Source organism: Triturus cristatus, chromosome 1_1, assembly GCF_964204655.1.
Source record: "Triturus cristatus chromosome 1_1, aTriCri1.1, whole genome shotgun sequence".
NCBI classification, from domain to species: domain Eukaryota; kingdom Metazoa; phylum Chordata; class Amphibia; order Caudata; family Salamandridae; genus Triturus; species Triturus cristatus.
In genome coordinates this window covers 158,660,042-158,687,404 of record NC_140579.1, presented here as the reverse complement: position 1 = coordinate 158,687,404, position 27,363 = coordinate 158,660,042, and the positions used below count along the sequence as shown (strand labels likewise).

At 45.7% G+C, this 27,363-nt stretch overlaps 1 protein-coding gene and 1 long non-coding RNA gene across 5 annotated transcripts in view; one reads left to right on the top strand and one right to left on the bottom strand.

The window, feature by feature from the left end:
- LOC146869886 (vesicle-fusing ATPase) overlaps window positions 1-27,363 on the bottom strand; it is a 1,522,848-nt gene that overhangs the window by 138,300 nt on the left and 1,357,185 nt on the right. The gene's annotated exons all lie outside the window — the stretch shown is intronic.
- On the top strand, window positions 16,616-18,929 carry LOC146869888 (uncharacterized). Its single transcript, XR_014981539.1, has 3 exons — window positions 16,616-16,960; window positions 18,302-18,389; window positions 18,826-18,929. It is a non-coding gene; the product is annotated as an uncharacterized LOC146869888 (long non-coding RNA).

The window sequence follows — 27,363 nt, the reverse complement described above, 5'->3', positions numbered from 1 at the left end:
TTTGGGATTGAGGATCTAAAAGCGAAAGGGCGTTAATGTATATTTGTAAATGACTTTTCCTTCCCTATAGGTTATAAGGTATTTCCCCACATGTCCAGCGCTTGAATTACTCATCCCGCCTGTGTGTGCAGACAAGGTGAAAGAGACGTGTGAGTGTTGGTGTTATGGGCCCCACCAATGACTGCGTGTGTGAATGAGCTAGTGCGACGTCGGGTCTGCGACGCAGGGAGGGTATCGGTAAAGGTTATTACCCGTTTCCCGGTCTTGCGCTGCAACACCCCTGTCAGAAATTTTCTTCAGTGTTACGCATGATTACCTTGAACTTTTGCCACTCAAGTGAAGTTACGTATTGATTTTCCAATTGACTGTGACATTTCAACATGAATTGTGTTACGTTGCCACCTTGTGGGCCAAGTTGGAATCTATTTTTTATTTTAGAGATAATCCATCAGTCCATGGGTTTCTTGCTGTATAAATTGTTTATTGTTACAGTGCACAATGTCTAGGTTTCAGTCCTGGGTTACGTGTACATTTTTACTCTACATAGAGTGTCTAAGATTTTGTTTATGGGTTTTAGCCCATTTATTACAGTGCACAATGTTTTTACCTCTTCACGAGGTGTTTCACGTGGGTTGTATTCCCACTGCTCTAGTGCATAACATTGACCTCTCCACGAGGTATGTGTCTTTTATTACAGTGCACAATGTTTTTACCTCTTCACGGGGTGTTTCACGTGGGTTGTATTCCCACTACTCTAGTGCACATTGACCTCTCTACGAGGCATCTCTTTTGTTTCAGTGCACACCCATCTAGGTTCACACGGTGCGTGGTTTCTGTCTCGCATCTACAATGCACAAACTCTTGACCTCTCCGGAGGTTTGTTTGTTTGGTCTCCCCTTCATCTTGTGCATAACACTGTACCTCCATTCGAGGTGCATCCTTACACGGACATGACATTACACGTCATTACATTATTTATACCTTCACTACAGTGCACGTTCTTACCTTTCTTAAGGTGTCTAGTGTGGGTTGTTTTTTTTATTCTACAGTGCACAATAGTTTTATTTACTCTTGTGGTTGCCTCTGCACGTTCATATTTTTCCCACATGGGTGTATAGTTTGGTTCTTGTCCATTAACTATACAGCGTTGGTCCACGTTAGACTGGGCGTTTGTCTCTCAACTCTGTTTTCTTTTTCATTCTCAACACTGCAGCCCAGTTTTCTATTTTGTTTTAACTCAAATATTTATTATATCATGGAGAAGTATGAGTTATATAATGTATTTCTCTTCTTCTCTGTCATCTTCTTTTCTTCTGATGTGGATTGCTCTCTTGCATACTTACCTGGCCAGTTGGTGTACAGAGAGTACTCATTGATGGTTTCTCTTTCTTTTCTTTATTTCTTTTTCTCATTTATAGAAAGAAAGGAGAATAAGGTTATGTTTATCGGTTTCTTTTATATTTTTGGGGGCTTACTTTCTCTCTACCTCAGTTTTGTTTCTCTCTCGTCCTCTTCTCTAATTTGTTCTTCTAGCTTCTACATCTGATTCTATTTTCCTTTTTTCTATTTTCTTTCTGGAAGAAAGGAGGATATGTAGTATCTTGGTTATTATGCTTTACATGTCATCCACTGCTCCACCAGTGGAACACTCTTGAGATGATGTAACATTGAATGTTGGTGTATGAATGACACAGTTGGAGAAGGGCTGAGCGCCTTGCTGGCTGCTCCTGGTGGGGCTGAATTACTCCTGTATTACTGATCTTGTAATCAACTTGAATAAATCCTCTTGAATCACTTCTACCTGCGTGGACCTGATTACTACAGAAACCTACACTCAACATTCCATCTTTTCATCCAACACCCTTCTCTTTTTACCAAAAAACACAACCCCTACACTCCACTCCACCACACTTACTACCTCTTCCAACAATCAAATCTAACACAGACTCCTAACTCTTGTCCTTCTCCTCTCACACATCACATACACTCTTTTCCAAAACACATCACCATCGCTTTACCTTGCAGCTTCCAATTGCCAACAATACTTCACATACAAATACTTTTCCGAAAAGTAATGCATCATCTCCTCTCACTACTCCTTACAAAAAAAATAACAGACACCAGAACAACAAAATCTCACACATACACTAGCTCATAATACTTTCCGTAACAAACCAGAAACATACACCCACTCTGACCCTGTTAACTACACAAACAATACATACCCTAAAGCAACTCTACTACAAGCCTTCTCTCTACCCCACACCTAACACATATACAGCAACTCTCTTTTAACCACCTCTCATTCACTGGATAATTTAGAACCTTACAACATGACTCACGTGCTCCACCACCACCCCTAACTCATACACTTTCCACCATAAACAGACAAGCTAAAAAACACATGCTACTCTTAACAAATTTGCATCTCCATGTCTACTGCACATCAAGGCTACTCTACAAAAACAACACAGCTCACCAACTCACTCTCAAACACCATCTCCACCACCTCCACATGCAGACCCATCAAAATGCCTTGTTAGCTTTCTGGACCAGGAATACAATACAGAACAACTTCACTATTGCTATCCTCATACAGCTAATACCAGCACTATGGATAAACCTGCTACAATTCCACAAAACACTGCTCACTCTGCTACAAAACAAAGTCACACCATCACTATAAGACATTATTTAAACTGACTACTAATAAATGCTTGATCACTATCCAAAAACCAGCATCACATCTACGACATTCTCACTGACATACAACCTGACATACTCTTCATAACAAAATCATGGTTGGGAGAAGACATGGCTCTAGTGTTGCATGAAGCCGTTCCTCTAGGCTATCAAAAGTATCACACAACATTGTAGAAGCAAAAGGGGAGGCAGCCTAGCTGTTGTGTTCAAGTAAACATTAAAAATCACTAAAGCTAATGACATCTCCAAACAAGGTTGTGAAGCACTTTTCACCAGATGCAACCCAACACCATCTTCCTCCTTTAACTTTCTACTCCTTTACCTAGCAATGCAACATTCCCAGGTACACTTCTAGGCAGAGTTTCAAACCTGATTACACTACACTCCAACCTATGCATTCTAGGTCACCTAAACATTTGGTATGACAAATCCAATATGCCACATGCGAAAACAATCACTGGCCTAGATGCACTGACCCTACATCAGATCATATCGTCCACAAATCCACACACACCGCTGGACACATCCAAGACGTCATTTTTGCAAATTCAGAAATAGTTACCTTTCAAACGATTACTCCAGTCACATGGTCAGACCATAATTTGCTTTCTAACATAAAACACAAAGCAACACAACTAAAACAACCGCACATGCATCCACTGATCGACAGTGTAATAAACTCAATTTTGAACACTTAGAAACTCAACTAACAGCCAATCAAGATTTAGACATAATAAATTCTGTTCAAGAAGTATATGAGTGGTACAACAAGCTTTTGATATCCTAATACCACTCAGAGCAACACAAGCGAACAAAAGAAAAGAAGCACCAGATCTAAAAGAGATACAACAGCAAATTAAAAAGCAGCAAGGTGCCGGGCTCAAAACAAACACCAATCAATACAAACTTCATCTACAGAAATTTAACAAATTATACAAGTCAGCAATCAAAAAAGACAAGAAAAGATACTATTCACACAGAATTAAAAATGCTAAATGTGCTAATAAAGAATTCTTTAAAATGCCCACTGAAATTCGTAAAACAAATTGCCTGGAAGAAGCGCATGCCATTACTCAAGATTTCACAGGCAACTGGCAAATCATTACACGACCAAAGCAGACATGTTAGACAACTATTTAAAATAAAAAAAAAACACCAGCACCAACTCTTTTCCAAAACAACCCTTGAAGAGTAGGCTAACTCATTATCTGCATTCCTTCCAACAAATATGATGCAATGAATTTATGGACCTGCTTGCCGGCAGCTATTCTGACATGTGCCCACCACAAACTATCAAGAAAATTATTCTACCTCTGCTGCCACACCAGTAAGAAGAATCCTCAACAATTCCTTAACTACGGGAATATTTCTAGAAGACCAACAAAAAAAAAATCATACTTATGCCTATTACTAAAGTAAACAAACCTAGACCCGCTTAACCCTGACAACTACAGACTAAATGTGGACAGAGAACTCCGCTCTGCTGGCGGACCTTGCAGATTTCTGCCTACTCCACGCTCTGCTGAGAACACGGAGTTTATCCAAAAGTCCGACTCCGCAGCGAAGCAAAGTCCAGTCCCAGGCCCCACAGTAAGCTCCTCGCCTCGACCCCCGCAATAAATATTTAAAATAAAGAAGATTAAACAAAACCACACTTTCCTCTATCGCGGCGTCTCCGGGCTGCCGTCCACCTCCTTGCTGTGATCTGTCCTGCAGAAACCCCTACGTCAGACATACGTCGTGGTAGGACTGCACATGCGCGCACAGTCCTAAGATGTACGTCTGACGTAGGGTCTTCGGTTTGCAGAAGAGACCATGGCGAGGAGGAGGAGGGCAGCCCGGAGACGCCGCGATAGATGCAAGTGTGTTTTTTTAATCTAATTTTTTATTTATTTTTAATATTTATTTATTGGGGGGGGTGCAGGCGTGGAGCAGGGCTCCACTGAGTTTTTGCCCAACTCCGTGGAGCTCAGCATAGTCCAACTACGCCAGCTCCACCCAGGCTTACTAAAGACCAATTACAAATGGACCTTTCCTGGGCAAACTGATAGAAAGAGCAGCATTTGCTCAGATGTCACAATTCATTAAAAATAATTCCATAATTTTAGACTTCCAAACAGGATTTCCTCCCAGAAGAGGCACAGAATCTGCTCTCACTGCCATCTAGGATGACCTTAAGAATACAGTTGACTGGAACGGGGTTGCTCCACTACTTCTCTTGGACCTCTCAGCCGCTGGTAAAGGGAAGATCCTTCCAGGCTTTGGCAATGAGGTGGGAGAAGGCGCGTCCTCTGGAACGGCAGTGGCAGATGCGTACTATCTGTGCGTGGGTGAGGTGTGCGCAGCGGAGATTCCTGGTAGGTCAAAGGAAATGGACGTGGTGTCTCATGTAGGCAGGTCCTTGGTTTTGGAAGGCTTTGTAGGCATGGGTCAGAAGCTTGAATTGGCATCTCTTCTGGATGGGGAGCCAGTGGAGGTCCTTCAGGTGATGGATTATGTGGGTCCTCGTGGGCAGGTTGAGTATCAGTCTTGCAGTTGCGTTCTGGATCGTCTGGAGTCTTTGCATAAATTCAGTGATGCGCCTGCATAAAGTGTGTTGCTGCAGTCCAGTTGGCTGGTGATGAGGGTCTGCGTCACTGTTTTTCTAGTGCTGATGGGGAGCCACTTAAAGCCTCTGCGGAGCGTGTGGAAGCAAGCTGAGGAAACTGCATTGACCTGACGTTCCATGGAGTTTGTTGTCCAAGATGATGCTGAGGTTGCGGGTGTGGTCTTTCGGTATCGGGGTGGGTCTGAGCTCCGCCGGCTACCAGGAGTCATTCCAAAGGGCGATATGTCTGCTGAAGATAGGAACTTCAGTCAGGCAGTTGTCCTTCATCCAGGCTGAGACGTTCATACAGTTATGGAAGTTGGTATTAGTCGAGGTGTGGTCCGCTTGTTGTGAGAGGACGAGATTAGTATCATCGGCGCAGGAGATGATGTTGATGTTGTGCGATCTGGCAATGTCTGCAATGTAGATCTTGAAGAGGGTTGGATTGAGGAATTAGTCTTGGGGTATCCAGCATCTGGTGTGCTTGGGTTTCGAGGCGCAGAGCAAGAGGTAGACACTCTGGGTGCGCCCCGTGAGAAAGGATGCCATCCATATGAGCGCATCATTTGTAATTCCAGTCTGGCATAGTTGATTGAGAAGCGAGTGGTGGGAAACAGTTTCAAAGGCTGTGGAGAGGTTCAGCAGGATCAGGGCGGCTGATTCTCCGCTGTCAAGTAGGTTGCGGATATCGTCTATTGCGGCGATCAGGGTTGTGTCTTGGTGGGGTGGTTGGTTCTGAAACCTGAGTGAGAGGGGTCCAGTAGGTTTTCTCTCTCCAGGTCTTCAGTGATGTGGAGGTCGATGATTTTCTCCAGGACTATGGCGGGGAATGGGAGCAGAAAGATGGGACGGTAGTTCTAGAGCTCGCTGGGGTCTGCGGAAGGTTTCTAGAGGAGGAATCTAACCTCTGCGTGTTTCCAGGCTGGTGGCTGATCTCAAATCTATTGAGGTTGAAAAGTTGGTGGGAGCTCCCGAGTGGATGGAGTTCATGAGTGGTTGAGTTCAATGTGCGGAGTTGTTCCCATGCAGTGAGCGGGTGGTCAGCAGTGGTGGTTGATTGGATGCTTAGGAGGTCGGAGGGTTGGGGATCGAAGTTTCTATTGATGGCTGCTATCTTGTGGTGGAAGTACGTGTGGAAGGTACTGACCAGTGAACACAAAAGGGATCCCCTGCTGCCTCATTTGAGTCACTATCATCAGTAAGGGCTCCAGGTTTCTCTCGAACCATGCCCAGGGAGCTATCTTAGCAAAGGCTGGCTCTGGATGCAGTGGTTAATCCCAGTATCCTCAGTAGAGTGAAACTCTTCCACCAGGTCACTACGTTTTCATTCCGGACTTGTGTGATAACCTAATGTACCTTGAATGCTATATTCTTCACTTGCTTTGATTGAGCTAATTTGGAGAACACACCCGAAAGGAATATGCTACTTACCAGTATGCATCTGTTCTTGGCATGTAGAGCTGCAGATCTATACACTTTTGCATAGATCGCCATCTGGTGTTGGGCCCGGATGTTTGCAGTTTGTTTTTTCTTCTTGGACAGTCTTTGGAAGTCACGAGTTCGGTGACTCCTCCTTCGGTCCATACTGCGCATGGGCTTTGGCTCCATCCTCAGATTGTTTTTCGCCAGCAGGGAAAAGATGGAGCGTAGTGATAATAGTAAGAAACCCATGTGTGTTGTATCTAAATAAGATAGACTGGAACGGATACAGGTAGCCGGGGAGGCGGGTGGGCGTGTATAGATCTGCAGCTCTACATGCCAAGAACAGATGCATACTGGTAAGTAGCATATTCCGTTCGAGGCATATGACCTGCAGATTATACACTTTTGCATAGATTATATAGCAGTACCCAACCTTAGCGGCGACCACCGGTATCCGTTGCAGTGGTTTGAAACAGTGTCTTTAGTACAGCCTGGCCCACACTAGCTTGTTGTTTAGAGTGCACGTCTACACAGTAATGTTTTGTGAAGGTGTGCGGTGTTGACCATGTGGCTGCTTTGCAGATGTCATCTAAGGGTATGTTCCCTAGAAACGCCATAGAAGCCCCTATCTTTCTTGTAGAGTGGGCTTTAGGTGGAACAGATAATGTTCTTTTTGCTTTTTGATAGCAAATTTGTATGCACTTTACAATCCACCTAGCTATCCCTGATTTAGAGATGGGGTTGCCCTTATGCGGTGGAGAGAAGGAGACAAACTGTTTAGTCTTTCTGAAAGGTTGCGTTCTTTGTATGTAGTACAGTAAAGCCCTTTTAACATCAAGTGTATGTAGAGCCCTTTCCGCAACAGATTGAGGTTGCGAGAAAAAAACCGGTAATTCCACCGATTGATTAAGATGGAAGGGGGAAATGACCTTGGGCAAAAATTTGGGATTTGTGCGAAGTATCACCTTGCTGTGATGTATCTGTAAAAAGGGTTCTTGTATAGTGAACGCTTGTATCTCACTAACCCTTCTAAGGGAAGTGATCGCTACGAGGAAGGCTGTTTTCCAAGTGAGGAACTGTAGCTCACATTTATGCATTGGTTCGAAAGGCGGGCCCATTAGCCTTGTAAGAACTACGTTTAGATTCCATACAGGGGAAGGTGGTGCCCTGGGTGGAATTACTCTTTTAAGGCCTTCCATAAAGGCTTTAATAGCAGGCACTCTGAACAGTGATAAATGCTGTCTGTTTTGCAGGTAAGCAGCAATTGCTGCTAGGTGTAGGCGTACGGATGAATATGCCAGGTTACACCTGTGAAGATGGAGCAGATAGCATATGATGTGCTGTATGGATGCATCTAAGGGGTCGATTGTATTGTTAACGGCAGTAAACAACAAATCGTTTCCACTTTGCGGCATAGCATGCTCGAGTGGTAGGGCGTCTGGCTTCCCTGATAATGTTTATGCAATCAGGGGGAAGATTAAGGTATCCAAATTCTAAGATTTCAGGAGCCAGATGGCAAGGTTGAGCTGAGCTGGGTCCGGGTGCCTGATTTCTCCATGGTTCTGGGTTAGGAGGCAAGGGGACAGGCGCAGCTTTTGGTGTGGTACCACTGAGAGCTGTAGTAGTGTGGTGTACCACGGCTGCCTGGCCCATGCTGGAGCTACCAGAATGAGTCTGAGGGAGTGCTGTTGTAGCTTCCTTACCACTAATGGAATTAGTGGGAGAGGTGGAAAGGCGTATGCAAATTTGCCTGACCAGTTCATCCATATCGCATTGCCTTTGGACAATGGGTGTGGGTATCTGGCGGCGAAGCTTGGGCATTTTTTGTTTTCGTGGGTGGCGAAGAGGTCTATCTGAGGATGCCCTCACTTGTGGAAGAATGGGTGAAGAACTTGTGGATGCAGTTCCCATTCGTGCATTTGCTGCGTTTGTCTGCTGAGCAGATCTGCCATGGTGTTTTGTATGCCTGGGTCGTGTTGCGCCAGGAGAAAGATTTTTTGTGGAATCGCCCATCTCCATATGCTCTGTGCTAAGCGGGAGAGCTGGGGAGAGTGTGTCCCCCCCTGTTTTTGAATAGAATACATTGCAGTCATATTGTCTGTGCGAATTAGGACTGCCTTGGCTAAAATTTGTTTCTGAAACGATTTCAGGGCTAGAAAGATCGCCAACAACTCCAGATGATTGATGTGGAGTAACCTCTGTTGTGGCGTCCATACACCTTGCACTGTGAGGTGTAATAGGTGCGCTCCCCAGCCGGAGAGCGATGCGTCCGTTGTTAGAATCACCTGAGGAACCGGGTCCAGGAACGGTCGCCCTTTGGAAAGGTTTGTGGTGTTCCACCACTGCAGAGAGCGATGGGTGCGACCGTCCACCAACACCAGATCCGTCAGCTGTCCCTGGGCCTGGTTCCACTGGCGTGCTAGGCACTCTTAGAGTGGACGCATGTGAAGTCTTGCATGAGGCACTATGAAAATGCAAGACGCCATCATCCCTATTAGTTTCATGAACACTCTTGCTGGGAGAGAGTGCTGAAGAATGAACTTTTGGCGCAGGGCTTGCATGCTTGCGATCCTGGCTGAGTTGGGATAAGCTATAGCTTTTGAGGTGTCTATAGTGGCACCGAGGTATTGCTTTGTGTGAGAGGGTATTAAGTGGGATTTTTGGTGATTCACCGTAAAACCTAGCTGGTGGAGTAGTTGTATGGTAGTGTTTGTATTTTGTACACACTGGTGGTAGGACGCGGCTTTTATGGGCCAGTCGTCCAGGTAGGGGGAAGACGTGAATGTTTTGTCTTCGGAGGTGTGCTGCAACTACTGCTAGGCATTTGGTAAACACCCGTGGTGCGGTTGTGACCCCGAAGGGGAGAACCTTGAACTGATAATGTTGGTTGTTCACCACAAATCGGAGGAACTTTCTGTGAGCCGGGTGTATTGGGATATGAAATTATGCGTCTTTCAGATCCAGTGTAGTGAGACAGTCGCCCTGACGGAGGAGTGGGAGAACTTGCTGAAGAGTTACCATATGAAAATGGTCTGAATGGATGTATGCATTTAGAGGTCGGAGGTCTAGAATGGGCCGTAGGGTCTCGTCTTTCTTAGGTATGAGAAAGTACAGAGAGTAGACCCCTAGATTTTGCTGATCGACGGGTACCTGCTCTATCGCGTGTTTTTGCAGGAGGGAGAGTACCTCTTGTTTCAGAAGTGTGGTATGTTCTTGTGACATCGCACGGTGTCTGGGTGGAATATTTGGGGGGGTAGAAGTTAGTTCGAGACAGTACCCTGTCCGAATAATTTGGGTTACCCATTTGTCCGATGTTATGGCTTCCCAGGTGTGAAGGAAGTCCTGTAGTCTGCCCCCGACCGGAGTGGAATGGTCTGGGGGGAGCGGGGGAAAGTCATTGTGTGGGCGGTGTGGCAGAACGGGCGGTGTTGGTTTTGCCCCTGCCTTTATTATTGTTTCCTCGATATCCACCTCTTTGGTAGCCCTTTGAGAAGGTATTTTGAGGAGGGGACTTGTAGGAAGTGGAGGCGTTATCGGAAGAGTAACCTCTGCCAGAGCCTCGAAAGGAGGAACGGCGAAAGCAGCGTCTAGGGGTTTGTGATTGCAGGGCTCCCATAGACTTCGCCGTATCCGTATCCTTCTTCATTTTTTCCAGGGCTTCGTCTACTTTTGGGCCAAATAAGTGGTGTTGGTCAAAAGGGTGGTTTAAAATAGATGCTTGGACCTCTGGTTTAAAGCCTGAAATTCTGAGCCAGGCGTGACGGCGAAGCAGGACACTGGTGTTTATAGCCCTGGACGCCGTGTCTGCTGCGTCAAGTGCACATTTGATAGAGGTGTTGGTAATAATCTTCCCCTCTTGTATTAGCTCATGAGCCTTATTCTTATATTTATCCGGGAGGTGCTGCATGAGAGCCTCCAGCTCATCATAGTGCGCTCTATCGTACCTTGCCAGCAGCGCCTGTGTGTTGGTGATGCGCCACATATTGGCAGCTTGGGAGGCAGTGCGTTTGCCTGACGCATCTAAAAGCTTGGATTCCTTATCAGGTGGTGGGGCCTCACCAGATGACAGAGTTGGAGCGTTTCCTAGCTGTGGAGACCACTAGTGAGTCTAGGGGCGCAGGTCCTTTAATATAGACAGGATCCGTGGGGGCTGCCTTGTACTTCTTTTCTATTCTGGGGTTTAAGACCCTAGCTCTAACGGGGTCTTTGAAAACCTCAGTGGCATGCTTGGTCACCCCTTTAAGCATGGGTAATATAGCGGTGGATTTATCTGCTATGTCAAAAGTGTCAAGTAGGAAGTCTTCCTCAACTGGATCACTGTGTAATTCCACCCCATGGTAATGTGCCGCCCGTTGTAAGAGGTGGTGGAACCCCAGGGAGTCCTCTGGTGGAGACGGCCTGGATGGATAGAGATCATCCTGAGGCACATCTGGGACATCGGGATTGTGATAATCCTCCCGTGGGTCAGGCGTTCCCGGAGGAGTGGGGTCCTGCGGGGCATCTGTGGGATCATAGAATGGATCTCCGTGGTCGACGGGGTTGGAGACCGGTGAGGCAAAGGTGGAGAAGGTGGGGGAGGAGATGGAGGGAGTGGAGGAGGTGGAGGAGGAGGAGGTGGAGGTGGTGGGGAGGGTACTCTGAACGGGGATGTGACAGAGTCCTTCCGTTTTGGTGGTGGAGGAGGAGTTGGTTTGTCCAAAAGTCTTTTCTTGACAGACAAAATTAAATGACCAGTCCTTGGATCCTTTGCTAAAGTCTTTTGAAGAGGATCCGGTGCGAAAAGCTCCTCCGGCACCGATTCGTCCATCGGTGCCGACGTTTTCGGAACCGAAGGCTTCGTCGGTTTATCCGCGCCATGCTTTCTCTGGATGTCCGGTTTTTTGGTCGGCGCCGAGGCATGCTTCGGCACGGAAGCGTCGGTGCCGAGGGATTTGTGTTTGGTCGGCACCGAGAGGCCAGGTTTCGACACCGATGGCTTCGGAACGGAACTTGTTTTCTTCGCCGCCGAAGAATGTTTGTCGGCGCCGCTAGGAGGCTGGCTCGAGCCCGAGCCGCCAGGAGACTTGTGATGCTTTTTCACCAGGCCCGAAGGTGGGGTGATGGAAGCAGTATGCTTGGCTTTCCCTAGGCCCGGAGGCGAAGGGGTAACCGGAGTCTCTTTCGGTATGGGCGCGGGAGTGGGAGGGGGTAGAGTACTCACGACCCTCTGCGCCGGTGTGATCTCCTCCACGTCGGAGTCGTCGGCCTCGGAAGCGCTAACGATATCTTCCTCCTGCTCGGTGTGCTGCTGTCCCGAAGCTCCGGTGTCTTCTCCGAAGATGTCAGGTGGAGCCGAGGTCGATGAGTGCGCCATGGTGCGTCAAGCTCGTCGATCCCGAATAGTCTTTTTCGATCGAAAAGACTTGCAGGCGGGGCAGTCTCGGGCCTTGTGTTCGGGAGAGAGGCAGAGGTTGCACACCTGATGGAGGTCGGTGTGGGGAAATTTAGACCCACATTTCAGGCACTTCTTGAAAGGAGTCCTTTCCATCGGCCGAGACCGGAGTCGAGATAGGCCCGAAGGCCGCCGCCGATGTCTGGAATCGAGGAAGTGCCGAAGAGAGAGATGAAGTCGATTCCGTCTAAAGAATCTCGATGGACGAGGATTTTTCGTCGAAGGGCGAACTGGAAAGGTTTGAAGCCGGAGCACGAAGTATTACATCCGAGCCCGATGGCGGAAAAAACTATCTGAGGATGGAGCCGAAGCCCATGCGCAGTACGGACCGAAGGAGGAGTCACCGAACTCGTGACTTCCAAAGACTGTCCAAGAAGAAAAACAAACTGCAAACATCCGGGCCCAACACCAGATGGCGATCTATGCAAAAGTGTATAATCTGCAGCTCATATGCCTCGAACATTATGATTTGAAGATGAAAAGTTCAGGCCTGGTGTGAGGTGGCCTTTCGTGTGGGGATATCTAGCCAATCACTTTTATAGACTTGCTTCCAAGATCTGCAGCAAAGGCCTGTAGCTAAGCAATATCGCTGGTTTTTGCATATATTGACTTTTTTTCCCAAGAGTGGCTGGATGTGAGCTACCCGAATCATTTTCATTGGTCTTTATTTGCTGCAGAGATTATGAGCGTGCAGGGAAAGGTGGAAGTTTGTTGATCGAGTAAGATTCGTTGGTTGGTTTGTGTTGCGATTTCTACTGAGAGGGGGGCAGGGCTGCTTTTTGAAAGTGGGGAGATGGAAGGTGGTCTGTGGTGATAGTATTGAGAGGGAAGATAGCATTTTTCCTTGCAGCTCAATGACAATGAGAAGATGGGGTAACTTTTGCGATAGGGCTTGAGAAGGAAGATGGGACTATTCACTGTTAGAGGTGAGATGGGGTAGTTTGTGGTAATACTAACAACTGGGATAGAGCAGTTGGTTACCAAGCGGTGATTAGGGAGGTCTGCTGTGAAACCTAGTGAAAAGCAAAAAAGGCAGGAAGTTTGTTGACGGGAGTCGTTTATTTTTAGGACTTGCCTAGCGACGCAGCGCATGCCCTGCTCGCTTGCAAGATCTATTGCCGTCGGTTTTGCTTTGCTTCTGATTGGCGCGCGTCAGAAATGCACGCTTTTAATTGGAAGGGAGGCATGTTTGTTCCCTCCCTGTCTCCTGCTTGCCGTGCCTGCCCGGACACTAGATGTGCACGTGCACGGCGTCTCTTTTGCTCGCGGCGTACTAAATCCCCTCTTTCAGATGCGGAGCCCGTTTGCCCCTCGCTCCCTCCCTCCCTCCCTCCGTCAGGCTCCTCCTCCCTCCATTGTGTGCCGGTGCTGGTCAGAGCCCGGCGCTTGTTATGGATGGAATGCAGAGAGCTGCACGCACAGGCAAGAGCCCCCGGCCGCTCCAGGGAGTCTGAGCTGGAGATCCTGCTGCTCCTGAGACTGTGCTGTAACTGCACCTATGGTAACGACCCCCTGCATTGGCTTTCACGGACTCCTGCTGCTTCTCACAGTAAAGGGCAGACAGGTATGCACGCATACAAACAGGCGCACAGAGAGCCATAAATAGATAAGTGCAGGTACACCCAATTTAGCATGGGTAAGGACACCGATATCTATACAGAGGTGCAAACACAAGCACACACGCAATGGTTAGGTAAATCAAGTACACACAATCACTGGTAAGCATAGGCACAGGAATGGACAGGTACAAACATAAAGGCAACGTTTGATGTATGTATTTAGATACAGCCAAGAACGGGCAAGGACACTTGGTCACGGGTATGCGTAGTCACACACACACACAAAGTCAAGGTATAGTACACACGAGTACACGCACTCAATACAGGAAGGGACAAGACACGTCTGCCTGGTTACACACAGGCCATGATTGTGAACGAGCAGAGACTCCCAGTCAAGCACATGTAACAACCATAAGTGTGCACGCATACACGCAGGTGCACACGGTGCAGTGACATGTACGTGCGCATGTAAACCGTCAAGCACAGGCAGGAACAGACACAGGTCTGCGCTGACACACACATGCGTGATGAGGGACATGGAGGTGCTCACAGACCCGCACAGGTAGGGACAGAGGTTTGCACGCATGCACACAGGTGTATACCCACGCACGCAGCCTCCCCTTGAGCCTCTTCACCCCGCACACCTGCAGAACGCATCACATGGACTAAATTAGTGAAAAACGCCCCCACCCACCATAATACTTGTAAACTCCGTTGTTTCCAATGGGATCGCCGTCCGAATCCCTCATTCTGGCTGTTGTTGAAGACTCGAAAGTTAAAAAGGTAGGAAACATGCATGGGTTATTCCGTGCAAGTATTCACAATCAAGCAGGGCTAAGGTAAACACAGGTGCAGTTACTGGTAAACACACTACGGCGATGTTGGGGCACAGGGCACGCAGTTAAGGACAGGTGTGCGGGAGTTTGCACAGGTACCCGCTCGCACTCTGGCAAGGACACACGCAGTAGGGCTGCGAGCCCCGGGGTGCCCGTGCCAGGCTGCAACGGTTTGGAGGTCACCTTGACGGCACGGCCTGGCTGTACCTGGCCCCAGCCTGCTCCAAATGCGGGGGGTGAGGGCTAGTGAAGGGAAAATTCCAGAAGGACCTGTTTGTGAGAGCGCCTCAGGCTGCCCAGGGACGCAGCGTTTGCACCGGTTGGGTGCTGTTTATTCCAGCACAGAGGACACCCAAGGGTGCCAGGAACGCAGAGCCAGACAGAGGCGCCCCACAAGGATAGAGGGCAAAGCTGAACTGGGAACAGCAGGTTTCGGCATCTGTTAGGCAGTGTGGGAAATCGACCAGGTGCATTCAGAATGTGCCACTCCAAAGACCCTCGACCCTGCCCCTTTAAGGTCCAGGGAGCCGGAGACAGGGCTGGTGCAAGGGTGTTTGCTATTCTGGGTCGAGTGGCATTTTATGCGCATCTTGGAGAGTTTGGGGGAGAGGGAAAGGCAATGCCTTGGTACTCTATGGGCAACATGGCACATGCTTGCTGATTGCGCTCTAGGCGGCGGCCAGCTCCAGGCTTGGGGACATAATTGCTGAGGTAAAACGTGCATTTATGTCGACAAGAATTTCCACAAATAAATTTTTTTACTCAAGTTTGACAGTCTGTCAAATGATACTATGCATACTGAACTCAAAAGCTAAACGTTGACGATTGTGTTAACACACAATGGCTTCCACATTTAAACGTTATATATTTAGCAAATACATCAGAAAATGCTTAGCCTCATTCAATAACTCAAAACATATATGTTTTTGTAGGCTTTATCCTTGGAAAAATGATTCGCCAATGGGGACATTTTCCTTTGTTGGGACGGAAAAGCGTTCCCTGCGCGGCTTTGGAGAACGTGCCTCACCATAGCAAGTAATGTAGGTTTTTGATTTTTACTCTTAAAGACACATGACATGATAAGTGTGTGTGCACTGAGGGCTTCCCATAGCATGGAATGTGGCCCAGGGAGGGACAATGCGGCCTGAAGGGGCACACCACGTGCATCCTCCTTTTGTTAAGCGTGACTACTGCCTGCTCGCCAGGCTGAGGACGGAAATGGTGGTAACGCCAGAGTATAGCGGCCGGGCAGGCCTTTTTACCTGTCACCTGCCAGGTAAAGTCTCATTCGGACCCCTCCTGTATTTTTTAGGTCGAGCCTGGCAGCGCATGCGCTGCTCTGTGAGGCATGCTGTATTCGAGTATGGACTTGAAGCTCCGCCCACTCTCCATCCATATTTTAGATTGGCTTGTGTCATTGTCCTTTGTAAATGCTGGCTTCTGATTCGTTAATAGGCTTGTTAGTCCCTCCCGAGTACCGCCTTGTCTTCATTTGTAACCTCCCATGAGGACTGGCCTTTTTACCTCTCTGTTGTTACACAGTATGTCTTATTTAGTCTGTAAGCACTATTTTCTTTAATGCGTTTCTCCTACTGCAGGCATGACATGCTTTCCTGCAACATTCAGGGCGCCAATGCGCGCTTTCACTTTCCAAGCAGCCCAGGACAATGGCACCGAGGTCTCGCATTTTCAAGAGTTTGAGCTATTGGCTTTGTAAATGGCAATGCCTTTTATTGATGTGTTAATTATCAAAACAGATCAATAAAAGGCATGGTCATTTACAATGCCAATAGCTTAAACTCTCGCAAATGCGAGACCTATTGCTTTTGCAAATGCTTGTTTCTGAGATGGGATTGGGCTGTCTGGGGTGCTAATGCTGCTTTGAAAGTAGTTGATATGCGGGCTACGGCGACAGGGAGGCTGTCACAGGCGTTGCCTTGAGCTGCCCTTCACCCAGCTAGGCGCCCGTCGTGCTCCCTGGGAGCGCGGTATGTGTGCCTGCGTCACAGCGCGCGCCTCCCACAAGGCCCTGTGTGACTCATCGCTGGGATGAAGCGGCCGCCTCGGGCCTCAGAAAGCTCTCCCTCCGTTCTCAGAGGAGCCCTTTAGTCCTTCCGGACTCCCTTCTTCGGCAGCTCCTATCACACCCGAGCTCCTGCTGCTCCCCGATCCGCCGCTCTCTCTGCACGCACACACAGACTCGACACAAACACCCCGGGTGCCTTTCAAATTCCTCATCACCCTTTTTGTTCCAACGTGAAGATACCAGCCCTTTTCAGCTTATGGGCAAAAACACTGATCCCGCGGATATCCTCATAATGAAATGTGATGATAAAGACTCTAGGAATGACGAGTACGTCGTTCAGGAAGCACAAGCGAAAGTAATGCGCCAGCAACCGTAAAACGCCGAGAGACGGGAAGCGTAAGTATTATGATTGCCCTGCATCGAGCTTAAACTAACAGGAAAGGGAGGCCAGAGCAGAGCGAGTGGGGTGAATTATATAGAGCGGGGGGCAGGGATTGAGGGGAATAACTGGATAGGGTGGGGGCGAGAAAAGCCAAGAACGCAAGGGGAGAACCCTGGGAACATTAGGCGGGAAAGATAAACAAAAGAGGAAAACACGAGGAAGAAGAGGGGCGAGATACTAGGATTATTAATAGCATCTCACTGGAAGGGACTCATTTTAAGGATTTCGGAATGATGAGGCTAAGTGGTACTGCTGATATTAGAACCCGCAGGGTCAAACACACAGGATCTGTGAAGTGGATGCATCAGTCCACAGGGCTATACTAACTACATGGGGAATTCATTGACGAACGCATATAGAGCACTATTCCAAAAGCGGTGCCAAGCGTTTCTCTCCTAAACCCGGGGGATGCTTGGAGCAGCCAACAGTTTCAAAGGTGATATTGCATATTCTTCTTTACTAACCCAGGACCAGGACTTCGGTGGACAGACAGGACTCCATTGTGATTTTGAAAATCTGTGAGTCGTGTCTTTGGTTCAATATCAGCAGAGGGTCAACAGCTGTTGCCTTTAGGATTTCAGCACCACGGAGAGCTCCATAACCGTGTCTATACAGAAAAGCAGTGCAACCATTATAATCAGCCTCATGTGGGGACGACTGAGGTCGCAACATTTGATATCCAGTTTTCAAAGCAGCTTTTTATCTCTGGAGCTGCACAGTTAGAGAAATAAACCGAAGTAAAAGCTAAAATCCATATTTTTGTTTTAGATAACGTCAATGTTTATAAATCATATATCCATATATGAGAATTATTATTCTTGGAACAATGCCATCTCTTATAATTATAACATTTTGCGGGAACATCATGGTATTTCTTTTATAGCCATTCATAAGATGTTAAAGACAAATAATGGTCGCAATTAAATGACAACAGTGGAACAAACACAATGTTCACTGATAATCCCTTGAGCATTTAATGATCATTTTTGCAATATAACATACCCCGCTGTGTATCTATTTCCCTGGTTTTTCTCCTTTATACCGGGTAAACAATAATTTTTAACACAGCAATGGGGATAAAAGCACTAATTAGAAATTACCTCCTCAAATTGGATGCACAATAGAGATTTAAGAAATTTAATGTAATACCATATGGGCAAATAGGATGGTTCAAGTAATAATGAAATACAGTTAAACTTTAGGTGTGCTAAATAAAAATGTTATACATGTTTTATGGCAAATGACGAGATGAGATATCCTGGCTGATATTGTTTAAATTTATATATTCATCATAGAAGACTGAGTGATCTAAAGACAACGTTGACTATTGAATTCGAACTATATGAACCTCAAAGAAAAAATTCTATACATCACATATGTAAGGTATGCAATGTATTTATTGTTTTGACAACTATAATGAGCACTCATGTTTTTGGCCTTTTTCTGCATTATAATCTATTATGTTACTGTTCTTCGATAATTATCAATAGCTATTCAAATTATAAATGGGATATGTCTAGAGATAAATATTGTTTTTTTGACTGTCGTGTGTAATCATGTTTTTTAAACTGTTGAACAGCTCATGAACATGGTGAATAATTTGGAGCTGATAATAAATATTTGTACACAAGTTTACAAATATTCATAAATGTGTTTATGAAAATATAAATGCAAATGGTATTATATGTATGTTTTTACTGCATATTCTTTGAGCTTAGGCCCATCTGTCTATATAATATACAAAAAGAAAAAAAATAGAAATGTGTTTTTTTATTTTATACAAATATTAAAGAGTTATTCATGTATATTTCTCTGATAGCCCTGAAGAAGTCTCGTGGGAGACGAAACGCGTTAGCTATGAGGATATGAAATATGAAATGTAAAGATTTTCCATCTGAGAAAAATAAAGAAGAACATTTCTCCATGAAATACACATCGTGTGCTAGATGTCTTCGTTACTGAGTTGCTGTTGCTATATTACGGTTATATAAATGTATTTAGTGCTGAAACCCTTTTGCATTTGAATGTTTATAAATCACTAGCCTTGGCTGGCTTGACCCTATGATTAGGGGCCACTGTTGAAGACAAAAATGTACATACTCTTAACTACAGTCCTCCAGCATTGAATCTTTCACAGATTCATATGCTTGAATTATTTGTTGACTGGGAACTCCCGGTAGTCAATGTTAACACAATAGAATTCCAATACAACAACTAACACTGAAAACAAATGAATGGCAACCATAGAACTACCAGTAGTCCATGCATCTCATTTTATGACCCAAAGTCCAGCCAATCAGGTGGATGGACTTAGAGCTTCAACCCTCCGGTCTGATTTTGAAAGCTCATTTCTTTGCAATATTGGTAGCCTCTTGAGCGCATGTTAATTATGAAAGATACCAATGCTGGAAAACTACTTGCAGGTAACTATTTTTTTCTTCTGAAGCACTGGATCTTCATATATTCACATGCTTGAATTAAGATTACCAAAGCAGTGTATGAAGTTATGCATAATGCTTAGGAAGAACTGTGGCTCGCATAAATGAAAGCTTGCTTGCTACTGCCTGTCCAACTGCTGACTCTGATCTGGACTGGATGTACAAGCAGTAGTGAATAATAAGGGGTGCATAGATGCAGCTGTGCACATCTGTAAGTGGCATACAGTCGAAAAGTGCTTTGGTGGCTGGTATGTTTCGCGTTGAGTGACCTACTACTTTCCAGCCTTGGAATGAGAGAGAAGGGGATGCAAGAAAAGATACAGCTAGAAATGCCTTGTTTTAAAATAGGAGCACCTTACTTCTTGTTGCAAAATGATAAAAAAAAGGTTGGTCTGATTTAATGAACTGACTTCTTTATATGTAGAATTTTAACTATAATCAAAGTAGTGTGTTGTTCAGTTACTCTACAGTTTTTGCCTGGGAGACCATGGAAGCGTGAAGGCTAATGGCCAAGCTTCTCCAGGACAGAATTTTCTGGTACATGAGAAGCAGCTCCAAGGTACTCTACTTTAAATTGCTATATGGGTCTGAGAGGGCAAAATCGACTCCAACGTCAAACTCCTCTTTTTCTAAAATGTGATGTGTTTCCCTATTGCAACACGTACAAATACATCCAACCCTGAGTAGATTAAGGCACTGACTTTCGGTCCTGAAGGATTACTCCTGACTCTTTTAGGGCATAACAGGCAAGAAACATGTCGACCATCACCAGAATCTAGGGCTCATTGCTTCCCCTATTGGTTCACATGAATTTTTTAACCTTGACATGGGCAACTCCTAGTAATAAAGTTGTCACAAGATTGCCCATAGCCAGTTTTAAAGTGTGTATCCCAATCTCCACCCTGGCACCACCCACCCAGAGTTCAGAGAGTGGTACCATCTGTTTGTCTGGACAACATCAGGCACTAAGATCAGAAGATCTCCGGCAAAGAGCCCCCTGAGGGGCCTGCTGGGTATAGCAGCGCCCACCCAGCAAGGAGCATGACCCGATGATGAAGCATGCTACTTCGGTGGGTGAGGGCCAGTGCATCCTATAATGGGTGCACATAATGACCACAATCTACAATCCACACACCTCAGTGCAGTGTTGGTGGATTAAAGGAACAGCACACTACTTTGTTTATAGTTAATATGTTTGGGGATGACATGTGCTAGACTACCTAATTCCTTTCTCCTGTCCCCTTTTTCACACCGGAGAAGCCTACACACAGTTGATAGTCTGATTCAGTCAGTGTAAACATTCTGGGCCCTCTTAGGGTCCAGATGCTGGAGCCATTTCACTTCCTTAGAGGGGTGAGGTGGAACATAGAAAGTCAGCAATGTGATGGATCGCCCAATATGGAAGCGTGCGTCTCCCTACGTCTAGGGGTGGGCTGTGAACTCCGCTCCACCAGCGGAGTTTTGCCCCAAAAACTTTGTGGAGCAGAGTTTCTTCTCTCGCGTGGCTTGGTGGGCGAATAAAAACATACACTAGACCACCTCCTGGAGAGATTTCTAAAAGTGTTGTAGGGATTCTGCACATACACAGAACTATGCGCAGGAAACCAGGACCTCGGTGTGTAGTGGTGTACCAAAAAACCCACCTCGGTGCCCAGAACCCCAATCCGACTAGCTATAGTGTCTCATTTATTTTCCGTACTACAGTGAAGCTACCAATGATTAGACATCCTAGAACATGTCACTTCAACCCTCTTAGGAATCGCGGGGAAAAGAACACTCTTTCGTTCAAACACTCATACTTGTCCATAACGTGAGTAAACAGAGACACGGATTAGTTTAAAATGTTTATTTTAACTAACGTGCTCTATAATGCAGTACACAAGCCAATACTTGCAGCAAATTGCATAAGAACAATATAATCAGCATTGTTACAATGCCATATAGCACAAAAGGGGAAACCATATTATAATGACCGTGGAAACAGGACTACAGTGCCTTACCACCCTCCCCGTGCTATGAGCTAGTTTATTGTAATTATAGAAGACCTCTAGGCTTTGTCAGGGGGACACCATACCTCCAAGTTTAGATGCAAGGATTTTCATCTCCAGACAAGCACAGCTCTTCTTCGTTGGAATGATTTTCTTCAAGTGCCTTTTCATGCATGTAATGCCATTTAAAAGCACCCGAGTTTCAGTAGTGCAGCTGTGTTCCATGTTATGTCTATGGGCGTGGGACTGACCAAAGTGAATCAACAGCATACATTGCTTTTTGACCTTGAACACGCTGTGCAGGTGAGGAGCACAGTGTACAGCTAGATGTGTGAAAGGCAGACAGTTCTCATGTGAAAAAGCGCAAGCAGAGTATTTACGAGAACAGAGCCATGTAGGAACACGTGCAAAAAGCAGCAAAATGGCGGCCAAGCATATGCTAACTTAGCAATGTCCGCAGTTAATCCCATGTCCTCACTACACCCTCCCCTGGTCAGGCCATCGGACAGAGGTTTATAGAGAACACAGAGTTCAAGAAGTCTGAGCAAGAATCAAGAGCATCTATATGGATGTGACCTCAAATTTAGACAAAGAGTTAATTTGAAATCTTGCACAAATGCCAGAAAAAAATTATCTTGTAAAAAGGTAACACATACAAAAAAACAAAAAAATATCCGGCTGATGATGGGCGCCAGCCAAGTCAATCCATCAGAGCAGTAAATTGCAACAGCCTCCAAGAGGAAGTCATTGTTATCGTCTGAAAAAAGAGACGCCATCCAGTCTAATAAAGATAACGAACATATGTGTTGTTCAATAATGGGTGCTTCCAGCATCATCAGAGGACAACTTGCGTGATACTCGATATAACTCCATTGGAGAAAGTCCTGTGCAGCCGCCCAGATATCCCATTGTGCCAAAGCTCCATGCGCTGCCGCGCAGGCCATAATCCCAACACCGGAACACTCTTGCTCATGGGACACTAAGGGCCTCATTAGCAGATCAAAATCCGGTGCAGGAGATACTGTATTGGAGAGGCAAAGATCCAAGGCCCATTTAAATGAACATTCCAAGCAGGTGAAGACTGGTTGCACGCAAGTGTAGTATGCGAAACGAAAGGATAATCCATAAGCCACGCTGAGTGTGGCCAGGGGAAGAGTACCGTAGCATTCAAGCATACGGCTACGAAGCATCTGCAGCCGGTCTGGGCTGTGTAGGGCCACAGGAGGAGCAGCCGTTTCGTAGTAGGCAATCAACAGCAGAACTCCAGCAGCTAAGGCAAGTAACAGTGGCAACCCACCAAAGACGCTGGAGAAAATAGAATGAAGAAACACTGGTATCACACCAAATATAGTTTGGAAAGAAGTCACAAGGCCAGAGCCCACAACTTTTAAAAAATGGGCCAAGCCTGTAGTATAAGAGGTATGAATTAAAGCACCTAAATGCAGTGGTGGGTCAGTATTAAGAAGGGCTTGCACCTCTGTCCGGGTGTTAAACACATGAAGGACGAATGTCTCACGGGCAGATGTGAGCGAAACTTCTTTTTGGGATAATAATGCTCTGATTCTGCTCAACCTATTGAAGTCTGCCTTCAAGGTCGGAACGGAAGGCCAGATCGAGTTATCGAGCCTCCCGTGTGGGGGTGGAAAAAGTACATTTTTACAGTAAACCACACGTTGTGAGACTGACACAATGTAAGGGATGCCAGCAAGCATGCCGCAGCATTCCTCATTATTTAAAAGCAGACAAGTACCATTTGTAAGCAGAGTGAAAGTAGATGTAATAGCTGGCACTGGATTACCCTTTAGAACACATGCAAGATTCGGGCCGTAAGGTTTCATGCTCCATGCAACTGAATATTTTTGCAAACTCGGGTATGACCCATGGATGAATCGCATGATTCCCCAGTAAGGTAAACCTCTTTGTCATCCTGTAGGCATCTGTATGTGAATGGTAACGACCACAACTCATGAAGGAATGCACTACCTAAGGGTTCGAAGCAGCCTAGTGGATAATGCTTCATGCATGAACTAAATTTATACAAAGAAAACAGCAGGGCTATTACCCCATGGATGAGCCAGACAGCAGTCTGTTTCGGCCACAGAGAATGGTAAAGGTTCTAACTTTTCAATATGTAAAAGAGTGTATGTAGCATCTTTCATGGACATAAACTGTTGTTCGTCTGTCAAGTTAAAAGGCAAAAATAAAGATGATGCGTTCAAATAATCCCATGGAACTTTCCCTATCTTCAGAGTTTGTAAAGTCCATGCAAACTGCATAACTGACCACAATTGATGTTGACCATGATACAAAACATACACATCATCCTGTACAATATCAACAACAGATGAAACAATATTAACCAAAGTGTAAATGCGGGAAGAAAGTGTGTTAATACTATCAACAACGGCAAGTACCTTTTCTAAATTAGCCTGGTCTATTGCCCTTAAACGTGAAGCAGCTTCAATTTGGGATAGCTTCCAGATTTCATTGTACGCTGCATAAATAAATCTTTTTGATCTAGGACCAGCAGGCCCTTTTATAAAATGTGTCAAATCAATGTCACCTGATAATAACGACAAATGTTGTAACCAATTTTGACATAACTTTCCCACTGAATAGGTGGTAACGGAATGGGAGTTAGAAAAACGTGGATCAGGCCTATCCTGTGTGTAGCCAAGGGCCTTGTCATCGAAACGGAGTTGGCAAGCATCCGCACTGGTCTGCCAAACCAACCAACCTAAGGGGTCTAGACTAGAAATATTAAAGGTATTATTTGTAAATAATGTTTGCAAGTCTTCAATGGAATAATCCATATGATTGCTCCAGTTCTGATAGGTAGCCAGAGCAGGTACCGTAGGGGCATTCATTTGCTTCGAAGTAGCCAATCCAAAACAAGTAGTCTGATAGATCGAAGCATTTAAAAATAAAATCTGAGTTGCGATGAGGCATGCGTGATGCAAAGCTTCTGTGCCCCGCACCTGCCAGGATCTAGAACCCCAAACAGATTTAAGATCTACTGTGGCTTTCCACAGATCATAGCCACCCACCGACAATTTATCAATAAAGGATTTGGAATACAACACTTTTGTGTGGGTGAGCATCACCTTGGGATTGGATGAAGTATTTTACTTAAAATAGAATGACTCTGGTTTTGACGTATCAAAATCTATAAAATATGTAAATTTTTTCAAAAGCGTTTTTGAGCTGCCTTCCAAAGGAGTCGGGCAATGTTCCCACTGTGTGAAATCAAAAACATTTCTAAAAGTATTAGCTTTATGCAGGTAGTGATGTCCATAATGCTGGTAGCAAAATAAATCAGCATAGTTTGCAATATTTAAATATAAATCTTCAGCATCAAATGCAGCATAGTACTTCAAATCAGAAAACAAAGATTGTATGGCTTGTACGTCCCAATCATTGGACCGTATATTGTGTTTCACTACATCACCCATTGAAACACGAAGTACATTTGGTACATTAATTATCTCTGCAGGGCCATGAATTTGGAAATCCCGAGCATCCCAAACTATGCCCTCTGCAACTGGCCAGGCGGTGATGTTGACAAAAGTCTGGTCTCTTTTCATGATGTGAGAAGAAGAGTGCGGAGCCAAAGTTCCATCAACCAGTTTCACAGCAAAGCGTTCAGGTAGGTAGTGACCATTGATTAGAAGGAAAAAAAATGTCACAAATCCAATCGACATGAACAAAAAATGGCGATGAGCATCAACCAGATGTATGTCCAAGGTGGAACCAACTAAGTCTGTTTAAACCATGTGACAAAAATAGAAAATTTGGTAGCGGCCAATGATGATGTGGAGTTTGAGTCAAAAGAAAAACGTGACTGGTTAAGGGTATTCAGTTGCAAACCAGGCAATGACTCGGTAGTGGCATAAGCATATTCAGTTTCTTCATTTTGAATGGGAACAGGGGGGATTAGCAAGGGATTAGTAACAGAGTCCATTTCTATGGCAGTGTCACGCTGCGTGCTATCAGAAGCGCCCAACACTGGATTCCTGGATATTGCTGGACATGAAGCAGCTGGTGTAATACTATTCAGGATCGGCCAGACGTTGTAGCTTGACATTGTCCACTGAGATGTATCTGTTGTCTTTGCGACCAGGAAGTGGTGGTAAAATGACTGTACGAGTACCCTTCACGCCAAGCACTGGGATAGGTGCACGAAAAGAGGGGCCAAACTTCTTTTTGTTCTCCACCTTCTCTCGGACCAGATCTCTGACTTTGGGTAGCCAGCTGACTACCGGAATCTGCAGTGCCGGATCAGTGTCAGAGGGTAAATGTTCCTTTGCAAGACTGTCTCTGGTCTCTTGTAGGTTCTGTAATATAGCAGAATGATTATCTACGTCAAAGGATGCGGCAGCCGCCGCCATGTCTAGACCATCAAGGTCTGGCACAAACATTTTCATGCCAAAGAGCATTTGGTATGGGGTCCGCCCACGCAGATATCTTCTAGGGAGATTATTTAGTGCACGTTGTACACTATACAAATGGGCGAACCAGTTCCTGCCAGTACCTAAGACCCTAACTGTCAAGGATTGCTTCAAGTCACGGTTCATTCACTCCACAACTGAGTTGCCCTCAGGCCTGTATGGAGACGAAAATTTGACCTCCACCCCCAAAGACCTCATGGTATCCTTGTACACCTTAGAGGCGAACGCGGGTCCCTGGTCCGAATGGAAAGTGCTACATGCAAAAATTCCCACAAAGACACGCAAATCCCTGATGACAGTTCGTGCGTCAGCACTGTGTTGTGGCCACACCCAAAGAAAATGTGTGCACGAATCACCTGCAACTAAGATGAATTTATAGGCAGTATCTGAAGAAAATGGACCGCAGTGAACCAGGTAAACACATCCAAAAGGTCTATTAGAAATGCACAGCTGTGTTTGTGGTAGGCGTGTTACCGTTGATGGTTTAATCTGCTGACAAATGTCACAAGAAAGCACGTAATTATGGGTTTGTTTATATAAGCCACATCACCAGTAACGCTGCTGCAAGATAGAAACAGTCCCAGACACGCCAGCATGCGGTCCGCGTTGGGAATCAACCTGTCACCAACGTCATCAATCCTCACATAGGGAGCTTTATCAGGACTTAAATGATAAGAGTATTTAGAAGGGAAACCCTGCGGGTAATTGCCACCCTTCATTGTAGCAGCTATTGCTGCCAAGATGTCATTATCAATCTTATTCATGGATCTTGTAACTGCTGAAACTGAACACGTGGCTACTGCTGATTTAGCTGCTTTATCAGCCAAACTATTGCCTACCGCGTGTACTCCTACGCGCTGGTGGCCAAGAGTGTGACTCACGTGTGAGAGGCAGACGTTCTTTAAGATCTGCGACTCAACCCAAAGCATTTTATGCTTAATTGTGCTGCCTTTAGAAACACGATAGTCATTTTGAGATCAAAAGAATAAGTTGTCATTAAAAGACTGAACACACTAGTAAGAATCACTTACAATTAAGGTAGTCACATTAGGATCTGCAAACTCCAGAGCAAGTACCAGAGCGCGCAGCTCTGCCAAGTGGGCGGTACAATCACCTAGTGCCTGTGTGTGTACAACACTGGACTTGAACTCTCTGTTCACTACGGCACCTGCCACAAAAGCGCATGCTGCCGAATAAGAATGCTTTGACCCGATCGCGCTGAACCGTCGGTGTAAATGATACAATGGTACTCCCCAACGGACGCATTGACAGAGGAGCAGGATGAACAAATTCATACTGTAAATACTCCTGTGTTTGCAGTGAGGAGTCAAAAATAAATGTGACATCCGGAGATGTCAACGAAGTATCCCATTGTATCCAACACGGATGTAAAGCCTTTGAGTTTGATACACTCGCCTTTGTCACTGCTTCAAGAGTAGGATATGGTGTCACTACCAAAATACGTTTCCCACGTTCCTGTCGC